The 16,256-nt window shown below is 34.0% G+C and overlaps 2 non-coding genes across 2 annotated transcripts; both read left to right on the top strand.

The window, feature by feature from the left end:
- The first annotated feature begins 7,222 nt into the window (after positions 1 to 7,222).
- Positions 7,223 to 7,294, top strand: TRNAE-UUC (transfer RNA glutamic acid (anticodon UUC)). Its single transcript has one exon. It is a non-coding gene; the product is annotated as a tRNA-Glu (tRNA).
- Positions 7,295 to 10,639: 3,345 nt separating this feature from the next.
- On the top strand, positions 10,640 to 10,727 carry TRNAS-GCU (transfer RNA serine (anticodon GCU)). The gene has a single exon. It is a non-coding gene; the product is annotated as a tRNA-Ser (tRNA).
- Positions 10,728 to 16,256: the final 5,529 nt, after the last annotated feature.

Genomic DNA, 16,256 nt, shown 5'->3' with positions numbered 1-16,256 from the left:
TGAGATTTTATTAAAATTTTGCAATTTGGCAGTTTCCACGACGTGGGCATAGCTAGCCATGTCATGGGTCAAAATGAAAACACGGGACTAGATAACAGATTTAAGGTCCACAACGTGGGCATAGCCAGCCACGTCGTGGCCTTTAAAAAATCAGGGGGGGGCCATTTCCTTAAAACCCTTTGACCAATAATCCTCATTCCCCACTTGAAACTGCCGCACGAACGGGAACAACAAAACCCCACAACCGATTGCTTAATCTACTTCCAAATTCCTTGCAAGATCTTGCCAATTAATCTACTTGGTATGTGTTTTACTCATTATTTGTAGTTAGTTCTTCCAATTTTAAATTTTCATGGCTAGGTTTTAAGTGATTCACGAAATTGGTTGAATCTAGTGGTTGATTTTAGATTGCATGTCCCTTAAATGTCCATAGGAACAAACCCCAAGCACTAATTTTGGTAGAAATGGCATACAAATGGACCGATCCAAAAACTGTTACCGATTGCGACCCACGACATGGCGTAGCCTAGCCACGTCGTGACTTCTGGCAGAACAGCTTAAATTGTTTTAATGTTTTGGATGTTTGTTGTTTTGGTTTGATTTTGTATGCAGAAATGGGACCACGAAGAGCTATTCCACAGGAGGAAAATCCGATAGATGTAGCAAGTATACATCCCTTATACCAGTTTCCTCAAAACATTCCCCGACCGTTGTTAACTACTTACGAGAATCGGCTTGGATGGCTGTACAATAGGGAGTTTGCAATAGCCCCAATTATCGATTGGGGATGGCTTGGTGGAGTGGGAATGGTAGCTGAGTTGGAACGTTATTGGTCGAACACATATGTTGGAGATCAATTTTCTTTCACTTGTCACGGGTGGAGGAATTTATTTGCCATTCAAGAACCCGTGTACCGGGAATTGTCGGTAGAGTTTTTCTCTACCATATGCTTCGAGGAACGGACCCTTGATTTCACCTACAACCGGGCACTTGTGTTTCGTTTGGGTGGTGTTTATAGAGTGTGTAGTCTTCGGGAATTCGCTTGGCGTATGGGGCTTTATACTGAAGTGGAGACGCAATCTCCGTTTTTCATACCGTTCTTGCTTGGATACGTTCGGGATTTTACTCCCGGCATTATGGATGTGCAGTTCTGGTGGGACATTTCTAGCCATGAGTAAAACACTCGTGACTCGAGTGAGTCACAAATTCGGAATCTTGTTTTTCGATTTTTACATTGCCTTATCACTTTTTCAATAAATCACAAGCATCATGGTGATAAAGTCCCCATTCAGAATCTGTTTTATTTATGGACTCTTATTACCCCGGGAGTTTGCTGTGATTTACCTTATATGTTGGCAAGGTTCATGGGGAAGAGAGCGGCCAATTCTAGGCCCGGGAGCCAGATTACATGGGGGGCATTTGGTTACTCGCCTGGATAGGTCATATCATATTTTGACCCATGACCTTGTGAGGAATCTTACTCGATTCCAGGACACAGACTTGACCATTCAAGTCTTGGGTGTTATGCGGGCGGTGGTGAATATCGGGGGTCATTTTGTTATACCGCCAATAGATGACGAGCAAGAGGAGGCGCAACCAGGACAGCAACCACCAGCCAGACTGCGGCGTCGGAATGTGTGGGCTAGAGGTGAAGTCGAGAGAGAGCGTGCTGCTTCGTAGTATGTGCAGGGAGTGCCCACCGACCCTTTTCAGAGTCGGGTGGGAACGTATTTGGATAATCTACGGGGGCATGCCATTTACCATACCCAGCTTACTGAGGGTATTTATTCGCATTTGGGTGTGACCCGACCACCTTCTATGCCACCACAGTATCCTTATTTTCCGACATGGGAGGAGCTATGGCGTCTGCAAAATGATGGGGCAGGGCCAAGTGGAGCGCAAGATTAAGATGATGATTGATTTTATTTCCTTTTCTTTTTATTTTGTTTTGTTTTTGAGTAGTTTTTAGTTTTTTTTATGTTTTAATTTGATTTGTAATGTAAAAAATTCTTAAACTATGATGTTACTCTTTTATTTCTTTTGGGTTGTTCCACTTTTTTCAGATTAGCATTGGAATTCTAAGGAGCATATAAGGTTAACTTTTGAGTCGTGTTTTTCTAGTCAAGGAAGCTTAGAGTCGTGAGTTGGAACCCACAATTCAAGATAAGTGTGGGGTATATTAGTAGGAGAGAGGTTACAGTTGGGAAATATATTTGCATAGAAGCGTCTTAAACCATTTAGCCATTGGTCAAGTTGCTAGAGTAAATGAAACAAATAAGGCGTTTTCTGCTGATGTCCAGTTTCCACGACGTGGAATCCTTACGCCACGTCGTGGCGCTCATGCAATTTGAAGAAATTAAGTAGTTTGGTGTTCGCGCTTTCATCCCATATCACGACGTGGCCAGTTACCTGCCACGACGTGTCCCACTTTATCATTGCCCACATTTTTACTTACAAACACCCACTTTGAAGAATTGAAGTTTCGAGTCATGTTCGTGGTTTATTTACATATTCACCGAGTTCTACACCGAGTTTCTATTTTTGGATGTCCATATTCAAGATGCACGTTTTCCACACTTTTGGAGATGCTCACGCCACTATCCCAGGGGAGTCTGTTCCTTTTTCTCCCTTTTCTTTAATTTTGATTTATTTTTATGCATACAATGAGGGCATTGTATGAAATAAGTGTGGGGTAGGGGTAGAAAAAGTAAATTGCTAGATAATCATAGAATTTGATAGTAAAAATTGAAAATTTTGAAAAATTGAAATTTTTAATAATTGAATCTAGTAATAATAATTTGAGCTATAATTGCTAGTATTATGTGGGATGATCCGATGAAAGTTCAAATGTTTAGTTGAGCCAATACACGTTATAGTGCATTTGTGGCCTCCCTTATTTTAGTGAAATCATGGAACAAAAACACAACTCCGCTTGGTTTGAGGGATGCAATATGTTTAGCAGCCTAAACCTGAAATGTATCCAGGAAAATTATTATCATTAACCGATAAAGGTTGAGGTTGAGCGCCTCTGCTTAAGCATGTAGGTTTTGAGTGAAAAAAGAGAGGTACATGTTAAAAAAAGAGAGAATTACAAGCAAAGTGTGAAGAATTTTGGAGCAAATAAAGTGAAGATCAAAAGATCAAAATTCCAAGAAATTCAAAAGTTGAAGATACCAGAAATCAAATCAAATAAGGTGGTGAATTCAAAGAAATCAAAGATCAAATGTCAAAGAAATGAAGAATTCCAAAAAAAAAAAAAAAGCTCCATAGTGGTATCAATGATTGTAATTCTAGATTATTATGTATGCTTAGGTTGCTCAACTAAAAATACCTTGAGGATAAGGAGGTTTTCTGCGGATGCATTCGGAGGGTTGCATAAAATGAGCATTGTTCGGAAAAAGTGGGCGAGTGTTTATGAAAATTGTGAGTATTTAAAGTATGGGGGGTACTTTAGGAAAATTTTAGACACAAATGCATGCGTTGGGGTCTTGGCATAATGGCTGAACTAGAGTCGGATTGTTCTGTGTGGTGTTAGTAATTAAGAATTAAGTTTAAATTTGCTTGAGGGCAAGCAAAGACTAAGTGTGGGGTATTTTGATATTGCCATATTTATACTTATTTTTAGGCAATATTTAAGTACATTTTTATTAATAAATTGATAATATGTCTAGAATAATGATACTTATGACTTTAAATTGTTATTTTCAGTCAATATAAAGGATTTTCGAAGAGAGGGACCAAAAGTGACAATATGTGGAACATGGGAGGCTTAAAAGACAAGAAAGGAATAAACCCACGATAAATACTAAATTCACGACGTGGCACGAGTGTTCTAGAAGATAGACATCGCGACGCAGAGGATTTCCTTGGAGGATACGGATTACTTGAAGCCCACGACGTGGCGCGGGTTTTTGAAGATTATATAAGTTCTCCTGATTATTATGAAAGGGAGAAGCTTTTGGCTGAAGGAAAGAGTTCCAGGAGACGATTCAGAACGAAAGAAGGGTTTTGGAAGAAGGTTTTCAACACCAAAAAGAATAAAGGTTTATATTTTAGTTAAATAAGAACATGTCTTTCATTACTTTTAGTTGTGTTGGTTTAGTTGCTATGATGAGCAGCTGAATCTAGCTACTCTTGTTTAGCTAGATGAAGCTTTAAACTTATGAATAGTTCGATGTTATTGGATTAAGTTTAGTTGGTAAAAATTGCTTGTGTTTGATTTGTATAACCTAGCATGCTATTATTTGTTTTTCTAATTGCTTGATTGCATGTTCTGTGTAGCTTAGTGACCATTAAACTGCATGAACTTGTTTACCTAATGATTTAGTGAACATTGAATTGTTAGAGCTAGGATTGACCGATCTTAGTTAGTAATTAGAATAAATAAAGCTTAGTTGTGCTAGAGAACGTGTATTGTGATCATAATTGCGTTTATACAATAAATCTTACATAGCATATTTACATTCATAATTAGTTTTGTGTTTAATTATGTGCGAACATACATGGTTTGACATGAATTAGTTAATTATTGGTAAGTTAGAACTAAATTACTAATACAACTAAAAACCAACTTAATAATCCGTAATCATTAGCTAGCCATAAGGGAGAAGTGGATTCAAACTAAACAAGAGTGTGTTTTTATTTATTGAATTTGATTTAAGTTCATCTGATCTTGTAAAACCAGATAAAACCCCTTTTAAACTTGTTAATAAATTAGGTTAATTTAATAGTAAGTAAATTAATTAGAACACCGTTCCCTATGATCGACACCCGACTTACCCAAGCTATATTGTAATTTGACTAGGTACACTGTCTATAAGTGCATAGTTAGTTAAGTTTGTTAGGTTATAAATATTAAAATTAGTGAGTACTTTTGTGCACATTAGCTACCATATAGTATTCATCTCTGCCCGGTGATAAATAAAGCATCCGCGCCCCTTTTGATCTCTCAGAAAGTTTATAAAATGGACATTCTAGAGACCCCCAACGACCAATCCTGGCATGAATTGCTAAGGATCCAATAAGTCCAACATTTATTCCTTCAGATGTGTCAATTGGGCAAATACGCCCATAGTGACTAGGATGAATATCTCGTATTGGAAAAGTAGCAGTTCGCGCACTCAATCCCCCCGGGCCCAAATAACTCAATTTTCTCCCATGAACTATTTGTGTCAATGGATTAGTTCGATCCAAAACTTGAGATAATGGGTGTAAACGGAAAAAAAAACTTTATAAGTATCTGTTAATGGGGTTGAATTTACCAAGTTCTGAGGAGTTGGTGTCCAATTATGCTTAAGTGCTGCATATATGTTTCCTCGAGCCATATTTTCTAAACGAACCAAGGCCAATCCAAGTTGCTCTTGTAAAAGATCTGCTACAGAACAAATACGTTTATTTTGCAAATGATTCATATCGTCAAGTGTACCCATTCCAAATTTGATTCGAATCAAACGATTCGCGGCTGCCAATATATCTCGCGGTAACAAAAATGTATTGTTCTGGGGTATATTAAGGTTCAGTCTCCGATTCATATTTCGTCGACCAATCCCTCCCAATTCACATCTTTGTTGAAAGAATTTTTTTTTAAATCCTTAGATAAGGATTCAGAAAATACCGGATCTCCCTCTACACAAGCAAATTGTTGATAAAACTCCAAAATAGCATTTTCTTTTGACCCTATTTGTTTTTTATCATTCAGAAAAGACAAAAATAGTTCAGGATAGCAAACATTCTCTAGAATTTCTCTTATATTCAACCCCATAGCTGATAATAGAACTAGAATAGATAGTTTTTGTTGCCTACTCACACGAACCCATATCCTTGTTTTTCTATTAATCTCTAATTCTAATCTTCCTCCCCAATCTGATATTATGGTGCCGGTATAGACGGAAATTCCATTATCGTTCAATTCTGACTGTTAATAAATACCGGGACTTTGCAATATTTGATTGATCACAATTCTATATATTCCATTTACTATAAAAGCTCCCAGAGAAGTCATTAGAGGGATCTTTCCTATCAAAATTTTTTGTTCTTGGATATACCTACGCCTATCGTTTTTCCAAATTAGTCTCGCAAATACATATAATTCAGAAGAATATGTGAGTGATTCATACACAACATCTCTTTCCTTTATCGAGGGTTCTACCAATTGATATCTTTCCAAAAATAATTCAAAGTCAATTTCTTGATTTGTATCTTCAATTTTTGGAAACTTAGAAAGTTCTTCTATCAAACCCTGATCAATGAACCTACAAAATCCTTCAAATTGTATCTGATTCCAGGTATTGTGGACATTGCGTCTATTCCAGATTATTTTGAAATTGTCAGTTATTTATATTCATCCATCTCGAATTCTCCAAAAAAAAATACCATTTTGGCTGGCTCATTATCCATCAAATCCTATAGTAATGATGGAATTTTGATTCCATGAATCTTTGACTGGAATCTATGAGATAGGTGGAATTCAAATTTATACTTAATTTCAATTTCATTTAAATTGTCATTTTTAAGAGATGCAAATGGAACAGAATTGAGAAAATAGTCCTAGAAACAGAATTCTCCTGCTTAGTCTTACTATGCTTTGGGATTTTTTTTTAATAATATAAAAACTGAGTCAGTTTCTTATATTATAATATAAAACGGTATTAATATTCTAATATACTTGAATATTTAATACCATAAAACTAAAGGAATGTTGTATTGATGAACCCGGCGGATATACCTAATGTCTTTTCTCTTCTTTTATTTTTTATTGCCCTCCTTTCGTCAATTGACAGTTGACAGTATTATATATATATATATATATATATATATATATATATATATATATATATATAATTTGATATGACTTTGATATGATTTAGGACTCAATAAAATTCCCAAATCAGACTTTGGTAAATCATTTTTTTTTTGCATCTCCTGCTCTGCTGATTCAGAGGTACCGTATCTTGGATCCAATGCAAAACTCTTTCTGAATGAGAGAGATAAAGACGAGAAAAACCAATGAAATAAAGTTGAAAGATTGTATAGTTTAATGGTAAAGTTTGATTACCATTAACCCCCAGAAAAGTTAACGAGTTTTTCGGTTTGATTCATATCCTATTCATCTTCTAAAGGTGTCCCTCGGCTGATTTATATTTAAGTTAAGGTGGCCTTAGGCCTTATTCCCTATTGTATTTGTATTGTGTAGTGCTTTTTGATTTCCTAAAGGTGGCCTTAGGCCCCTATGGTCCAGTGGTTACGACCTCTCTCTTTCACGGAGAAAACGAGGGTTCAAGTCCCTCTAGGGGTATACCAAGACCATAGGAGTAGGATTTTATCAAAAGTGAAATGTATTTGTCAAGTCTGCCTGGTAGACAAAAGGAAGTTGATTATGGAATGTCTAATTAGGCGTTGGGTCGATGTCCAAGTGGTTAATGGGGACGGACTGTAAATTTGTTGACAATATGTCTACGTTGGTTCAAATCCAGCTTGGCCCAAAAATTCGCCAATATACTATCAAATGGTAGAACCCTCTTGTTCTTAAGAAATACCCGATAAGAGAGAATAAAAAAGAAGCCAAATTTTCTGTTAGATCTCTTCTTATTTCCCTGGGATTGTAGTTCAATAGGCAAGAGCACCGCCCTGTCAAGGCGGACGTTGCGGGTTCAAGCCCCGTCAGTCCCGACGGATCCAATAAGTACATCAATTTACCTCTCCATTTTATGTGAAATGAAAGAAGGGACAGAGATCATAATTTAATTCCGGAGGGGTTTCCCCTCTTTTTTTTCAGGATTCTGTCGAAGAAAGCACAAACACTAAACTAAAATAAAATGAAAATAACTAAAATAGTGAAGTTGATAGAATATTCCATCTTTTCTCCTGCGACTCCTCTTTCTCATACTTCTTTGTATTCCAAATAAAATTGGATCATTCAAATTTACAACCTAATTCCTCTCTTTTTCCACTTCGCTTGTATTTTTTGTTGGCGTTTTGTAGTTAATGGAAATGGAAACGGACGAGGATACTTCATTTGATGCTTCTATACGGAAGACCTAAGGTAGGTTATAATAAAGAAAGAACAAAAAAGAAGGATAAATACAGGAATTTTTTATTGGTCCAGGAATCTAATCTTGGATTCGGTATGGATAAAAGATCTTCGTATGTTATACTATTCAATTCTCGACGACGAATTAATTTAATAGCTCAGATATTGTTATTCATGATATTGATCCGATTCAAGATCATCGATAGGTAATGCATTCATTGAATTGACAGGTGAAAGATTTATCATCTCTATGGGATTAAATCCTGAGTTAAATCCTGAGTTATTGTGAAATAAAAAAACGATGAGATTGAGATTATGGAAGTAAATATTCTTGCATTTATTGCTACTGCACTGTTCATTTTAGTTCCTACTGCTTTTCTACTTATCATTTACATAAAAACAGTCAGTCAAAATAATTAATTACTTGAAATCAAACTTAACTTTTGAGTTCTTATCAATAGTTGAAGAAATCAAATCAAAAGAATTATTTTTTTGCGTTTTAAATGAAATCAACGGGCTATAATGAGCGGTATTCTATGAGATCCGAGAGTATGGTAAGAAATTTCTTACCATACTCTCTATTAGTGTTATAGTAGTGTATAAAGTTGTACTTTACTTTCTAATAAAGTTGGTATACTATATTAGCTTCTATCTTCAATATATGTAGTGATTAATCCATATATGGAATTAACGTAGGACCCAATTCTCTTTCTTTCTGAAATAATTGTTTTACTAAATAATTGTTTTACTGTTATATAATACATTTCTCCACTAGAATCCAATGGAATTTCGAAATGAATAAATTTTGATTTGAAAATTATTTTAATTCAAATAAAAAATAAAAAATGCGTTGCAGAATGATCTATAAAACAATTGATACCATTTCATTCCTAAACTAAATTAGTAGTCCTTCTAAAGTCCACTTCTTCCCCATACTACGAGTGAAAGGGAAAATGTAAAGACTACCATTAAAGCAGCCCAAGCGAGACTTACTATATCCATGTCAATTATGTCCCTTATCTTTATGCTAGAAATATTCCATTATTGTATTGCTCACTAATAATAGTAGAACCATGGTCCAAAGTCAAAAAGGGATTCTGGCCGAACACTATTGATGAACCAATCAAATAAATCCATTTCTAAAAAATTTCTATATGATTTCTAACCGGGAAAGACTAAACACAACTAAAATACACAATGACGCTACAAAGGAATGTTACTAATGGAACATATAGTAATAAAAAAACAGGTCCCATTCTTTGTTGCCCTTCAAAGTACAAATAGATCAATTGCTATCTATTACATACTTTTATTTCCTATTTGATCTAATCCGTACCCTTTCTTTTCCCAATTGTCTCTCTGAAGCAGTTGGGAGATAGTATATTATACTCTTGACGAGGGGTTAAAAAAATGATAATAATTTTTTTTTCACTTTAAAAAAGTAAATTATCCATCCAATCTCAATCTAATAGTGATTGAATGCCTGAACACTCGGAAATTCTGGCGAGTCTATATATGTAGATTACATAAAGGACTTTCCACAACTAGTTAGCCGCCGCCGGCTATGCCAATGGAATTCAAGACCCAATCAATAGACATTAGCAGTAGAAGGGAATCGGGAAGTCTTGCTTCGATCATTATAATATAATCTTTACTTGAATTTTAGATTGAAAGATTTCCAATCTTTTACAAAATCCCCAGAACAGATGTTTAGAATCAACCAAGTATCAACAATCGCCTTATCTGTTGGGTAAAATTTGGGTGATTTATATCAGCAGATAATAAATTTTGATTTTTTTGTTGATGAGGCGGCACCCGGATTTGAACTGGGGAAAAAGGATTTGCAGTCCCCCGGCCGCCTTACCACTCGGCCATGCCGCCAAAACGATACATAATAAGATAAAATTCTATGGGTTGGATTACTAAACTTTAATTTATTGTACTTGCATCCCTTTTTTAATTTCATCCTTTTTTTCTAAATTTATTAAAATTCTAAAAGAAACCCTTTTCCCCTTTTGTTTGACCACCCCTTCGATTGATTGTATAGTATCTCAAATGTAGTATACCAACTTTATTAGAAATCAAATGTATATTTTCATTCAAAAAAGCCAAAATTTATGTCACAAAATTTATGACAAATGGGAACCATTAACTATTCGTTGACTGAGAATTCTTGAATGATTCTTGGATTTGAATCTAAAATTGGGGTTGCCTAATGACATAAGAAACTACAAAACATACTATTGATTCTTAATCCTTTCAATTTCCATTATAACAAAAACGATAAGTATATGTAAACCCCACAATGGAAATTCTGACACAGATACCAAATTGGGTATCTTTTTTAGAGTATGTTTCCTATACCTATAAATATATGGAATTCGTTGGAACAAAAAAAGGCCCGTCTGGGTATTGACCGGGCCAGGCCCAAAAGGCACTTCGAACAAAATAAAAGCAAGAAGGTCTTCTTTATTTATCTTTCTATTTGGATCTTTCGAGCATCTAAATGGAATTGCTAATTATATAATAATGATAAAGAATATGAAAGAAATACTTTCGTTAATCCTTACTTGATGTGTAATGTAACATAGTAATTATCTTTTTCAATTGGGAGAGATGGCTGAGTGGACAAAAGCGACGGATTGCTAATCCGTTGTACGAGTTATTCGTACTGAGGGTTCGAATCCCTCTCTTTCCGTTTCCGTTGATGACTTTCTATTTTTTTTCTTTCAAATTTTGCAAACCCCTTTTAAATGATTTTTTTTACTAGTTAAACGTATGGAATATGAATATATAAAATAAAATCTTAAGAAATTGTAAATCAAGCAAGAAAAACGAAAATTTTATTTTATTCTTCACGTCCAGGATTACATCCTAGATCATTGGATAGGAATCCAAAGATGAAGAGAGAAACAAAGAATATTACTACTGTGTAAACGAAAAGTTTGAGAGTAAGCACTACACAACCTCCAAGATCATTTTTTGAAAAAGAAAAACGAGAAAAGATAATAGATCCTCCATTTTTATATCACATATCCTATTTTGACACCAAGAAATGAATTCTAGAAATAGAAAAGAATGTTCAGAAATTCAAATGAAGTTTAAATGTGTAATAAGAGTCTTTGATTATCACAAATCACTTTCATACCCACAATTAGATATTCTAAGGGACCCTAACCTAATAAGGTCTTTCGACGGAAAAAGGATTAGAATCGAGAAATGGGGCGAGCCAAATTTATTGAGGCTGGCCAAGAATTTCAATGTCTGAATTGAAGGTTCATACTCCCAGACTTATTTGATCTTATCAATTGTTATAATTTTTCTCGAATAAATCATGAATTTTCTAGGATAGTATTCAAGATCTTATCGAAAACTTATAGCAGCTTGCCAAACAAAGGCAAAAAGAAAAAAGAACAGGGGTATGACTAGCATAACATCTACGATTGGATTCAAAAAAGCATAGGCTTCGGGCAATTTGGCGAAGAAAAGACTACTCGGATAAAGGGCAGAATTAAGACAGATCAAACTAAAGATATTAAGCATAACAGACATTTTGTTCGTCGAGATAATTGCATTTTGATTGAGTTATTTATATAAGGAAAAATGAAGAAAGTAAGGTAGACAAAAAACTCCTTCTTTTTCCGCTCAATCAAAAATCCTCCAATTCTCAAAGGAGAATAGAAGAAATCATACTTTCATACAATATCTTAATTGAATTGTATGTAATGATCAATAAATTCAGTTGAATTCTAGATATACACATGTCAAAATCCTAGCACGAATCTATAATATATTCTATAAAGAAGAATAAAGAAGAAAGATTTTCTATAGATAGTTGGGTTGGAATTGACGAACACTTAATACCAATATTATTCTTTATTAGTATTAGTGTCCAATAACAATATAAATGGGTTGTAGCCAAGTGGTAAGGCAACGGGTTTTGGTCCCACTATTCGGAGGTTCGAATCCTTCCGTCCTAGAGCATATCCATTGTATCCGAATACATCTTTTTTGTTCAACAAGGTTCTGTTTCAAGGTCTAATATTGGATAGAATCTTATTCTTCTTTCTTTTTTGATTTTTAATGATTCTTTTCGGAATTATATCTCAGTTTTTCACAAAATGAACTAAATCGAGTTCAAATGACATGCAAATGTAACTGACTCCTTTTGTGATCCAGATAAAGATAAGATGGGGCATAGATCACAGTTGTTGCAGAAAGATTACTTAACCTCAGGTTAAACAAAATATGAAAATACATATAAAACGAGGAAGTGCTTAGCCTATGGGTATGTATTGTTATCCTATTTTAGTGACAATAGTCTTTCTATTTTTGTGAAAAAGAATTTGCATCCCTAAAATATTCAAATTTAAATATTTAACAATGATATTTCTTTTTATTGTTCGATCTATTTTGCTTATTTGCTTTAAATCATTGACAATTCTATTCGAAAAGAAACAGAAATTCTTATTTCTTATGATAATCAAATGTAGGCTTTACTGTAAAAGTAAAATTTGAATCAAATAATGATGTCGAAGTAGGAAACTTTTTCAATTATCAAGATTTGTAATGATTCCTTATGGGTTGAATCTTTGAGAAGTTGGAAATGGGTCAGTCTATCTTATTGATTGAGTCACTTGAACAGGCAAAGTCAAATAGAATTTATTTATTCGTGTTATTTCTGTTAGTTATGTTATTTCTATATTTAGATTTCTGGATATTTCTGTTAGATGTTTTTTTGAGATATAGATTTATAGAAAAAAATTTCATTCATACAAAAAAGCCCGGGTCTTGCTAAGATTTCTTAATAAAAAATATTTATTATCTATGTAGCTAGGAAAAAAAATATAAATGACTATGTCTCTGTACCGACTGAACCAATGACTATTCATGATTCCATAATTCAATCAATTGCATACTGGTTCCAAATTAGAGGAATGTTATGGTAAAACTTCGTTTAATACGATGTGGTAGAAAGCAACGTGCGACTTGAAGGACACGATCCGGTGTGGATTTTTATTATTACATCCACCATTTTCTTTTATATAGGAATGAAGGTGCTCTTAGCTCGACGTCGTTTGTTCTATTCTACTAGAACCCTTCTTTTTTATTGGGTTGTAATGTAAATAGTTCATGATGGAGCTCGAGTAGAAAGTATGGATTAATTTCTCAGGGGCAACGATCTAGGGTTAATGCCAATCAATAAATTGGAACAACTTCGTAAGTATATCTTCGATATCGATATAGAAATTGAAAGGATCCGATTCGAGCAAATTTTCAATTCAAAAAAATTGTTGGAACCGCAAAACGTTTTCGATCCACAGTGTATCGCGCACGAATCAACCGTCGGTATGATTCTAGAAAGAAATCACAAAAAGGGTATGTTGCTACCATTTTGAAAGGATTCAGAAGCACCGAAGTAATGTCTAAACCCAATGATTTAAAACAAAGATAAAGGATCCTAGAACAAGGAAACACCACTTCAATTGTCTCACAGATCCGAATAAAGAATCCAAATAGATTTTCAACGAGACAAAGGGGGGGGGGGGGGGGTTAAAGACCACTCAATAAAAAAATATCTTAATTTTATTTAATATATTTGATAATTATTTAACTTGAGTTATGAGTACAAATGATTTTTTAGTTTTCAGTAAGTAAGTTAAATAAAAATGACTATAAGTTAAATTATAGGCTAATTTATTTTACGGATTCCTTTACTATTTACTATAATTTTATCCATAGACAAAACTTCAAATCATTTTTTCTCGAGCCGTACGAGGAGAAAACTTCCTATACGGTTCTAGGGGGGGTTCTTTTTCATCTACATGTATCCCGATAAGCCGTCTATCGAATCGTTGCAATTGATGTTCGATCCCGAAGAGAAGGAAGAGATCTTCGGAAAGTGGGTTTTTATGATCCGATCAAGAATCAAACTTATTTAAACGTTCCCGCTATTCTCTATTTCCTTGAAAAAGGCGCTCAGCCTACAAGAACTGTTCAGGATATTTTAAAAAAGGCAGAGGTTTTTAAGGAACTTTGCCCTAATCAAACGAAATTCAATTAAATTAAGGAAATAAAAACTAAGGGTATGATAGTGATTTGTATATAATTTTGGATATCTTTTCTATACTATGTTTTTTTTTCCTTCTTTTCTTGCTCTATTAGTATCTATTTATCATTTCTTTTATAGAATATTCTTCTAACGAAAACCTTATTTGATTGATCCTCACAAAATCAAAAATTCTTGCCTACAATCGGGTGGTTTTCATTCGAATTCTAAATTCTAATACCAAGTAAGACACAAGGAATCGAAGTACTTTATTCGACTTATATTAATTCAATATACTATTGATTGCATAAATCCTTTTTCTACCTCTTCTTTATTTAGAAACTAAAAATTTTAGTATATATGCAGTGTCAATCCAACACAAGTCCTTTTTTACTATTATTTCAATTTAAGTTCTTGTATTTTTTCCATCGTATTCTTTTCTTACCCTTTATATTGACAATATTGTATCAAACAAATATAATTCATCGTGATAATCAGCTCTATTTATTTCCGTCCCATTTGATTTTTTTACCTTAGTTGATTCAAATTATGGGTTCGTTGGATTAGCTTTGATACCCGCATTTTTGATTGAAAAAGGTGGATAACATAGAAATAGGGGATGGTCTAGCATTTTTTCGATTTCTTTATTTCTTTTTTTATCGGAAATTTTTTTATTTTTTCATCTAATTTAGTCAATTTTATGTTCCAAATAGATTCTAATTTTTTTATATATTTTTTGATTTCGTACTTTAATGCTTTTATTTCATCATTTTGTTTTATTCTGATTGTATCTACATACTCGTTTTCTATTTGGGTTGCTAACTCAACGGTAGAGTATTCGGCTTTTAAGTGCGGCTAGGATCTTTTACACATTAGATGAAGCGAGGGATTCATCCATACCATCGGTAAAGTTTGGAAGACCACGACTGATCCTGAAAGGGAATGAATGGAAAAAAATAGCATGTCGTATCAATTAAGAGTTCTGAGAATAATTTATTCTGGCTCAGTACAAAACCTTCTTTAAATTAGTGTAAGGGAGCAAACCGAAGTCAATTTCAAGTTGGGTCGAATTAATAAATGGATAGGGCCCCGCGGCTTCAATTAATTTCATTTTGATTATAGGGAAAGAAAAAGCAACGAGCTTCCGTTCTTAATTTGAATGATTACCCGATCTAATTAGACGTTAAAAAAATATTAGTGCCCAATACGGGAAGGCTTTCTCCCAGGAATGTATTCTTGATTTTTTAATGAATCCTAAATATTACCATTCTCCATTCCATAATGGAGATGTGTGTGTATAAGAAACAGTATATTGATAAAAAAAATTCCAAAATCAAAAGAGCGATTGGGTTGAAAAAAAAGTAAAGGATTTCTAATCATCTTGTTATCCTATAATGAAAACGAACATAAATATTGAAATTGAAATGGAAAAAGAGAGGCTAGAGAATCTGTTGATAAGTTTATCTGTATCCGAGGTATCTATTCGGTTTGTACTATAATACCTTGTTTTAACTGTATCGCACTATGTATCATTTGATAACCCCCAAAATCCTCTACCTTTCATTTAAATAGAATTTCAAATGGAGAAATTCCAAAGCTATTTAGGGCTAGATAGATCTCAAGAACACCACTTCTTATATCCACTTATCTTTCAGGAGTATATTTATGTACTTGCTCATGATCATGGTTTAACTAGATTGATTTTGTTGGAAAATGCAGGTTATGACAATAAATCCAGCTTACTAATTGTGAAACGTTTAATCAATCGAATATATCAACAGAATCATTTGATTCTTTCGGTTAATAATTCTAAACAGACTCCATTTTTGGGGCACAACAAGAATTTTTATTCGCAAGTAATGTCCGAGGTCTCTTCAATCATTATGGAAATTCCATTGTCTCTGCGATTAATATCTTACCTAGAAAGGAAAGGGGTAGTCCTAAAATTAATACTAAAGTTCTCTTCAAAAAGGGCTTATAGCTTAGCGGTATCAGGAGCTTACGGAAAGATGCCCTTAAAGTCTCTTTGTAGACAAAGCGGTGTAGATTTAAGAGATGATAGTGGGTGTGTTATCTGTTCTAAAAAAAACTTTCTCTTCAATGCATACCTCTACCCCTTTCACAATTACTATCCTTGCTGAAATAGCTATTACATTGGGACCATTGCTGTAGTTTTGT

This window comes from Lactuca serriola, chromosome 8 (assembly GCF_051521515.1).
Source record: "Lactuca serriola cultivar US96UC23 chromosome 8, Lser_US96UC23_V15, whole genome shotgun sequence".
NCBI lineage: Eukaryota > Viridiplantae > Streptophyta > Magnoliopsida > Asterales > Asteraceae > Lactuca > Lactuca serriola.
Note: the sequence above shows the minus strand (reverse complement) of the source record. Positions and strands in the feature narration are given on the sequence as shown.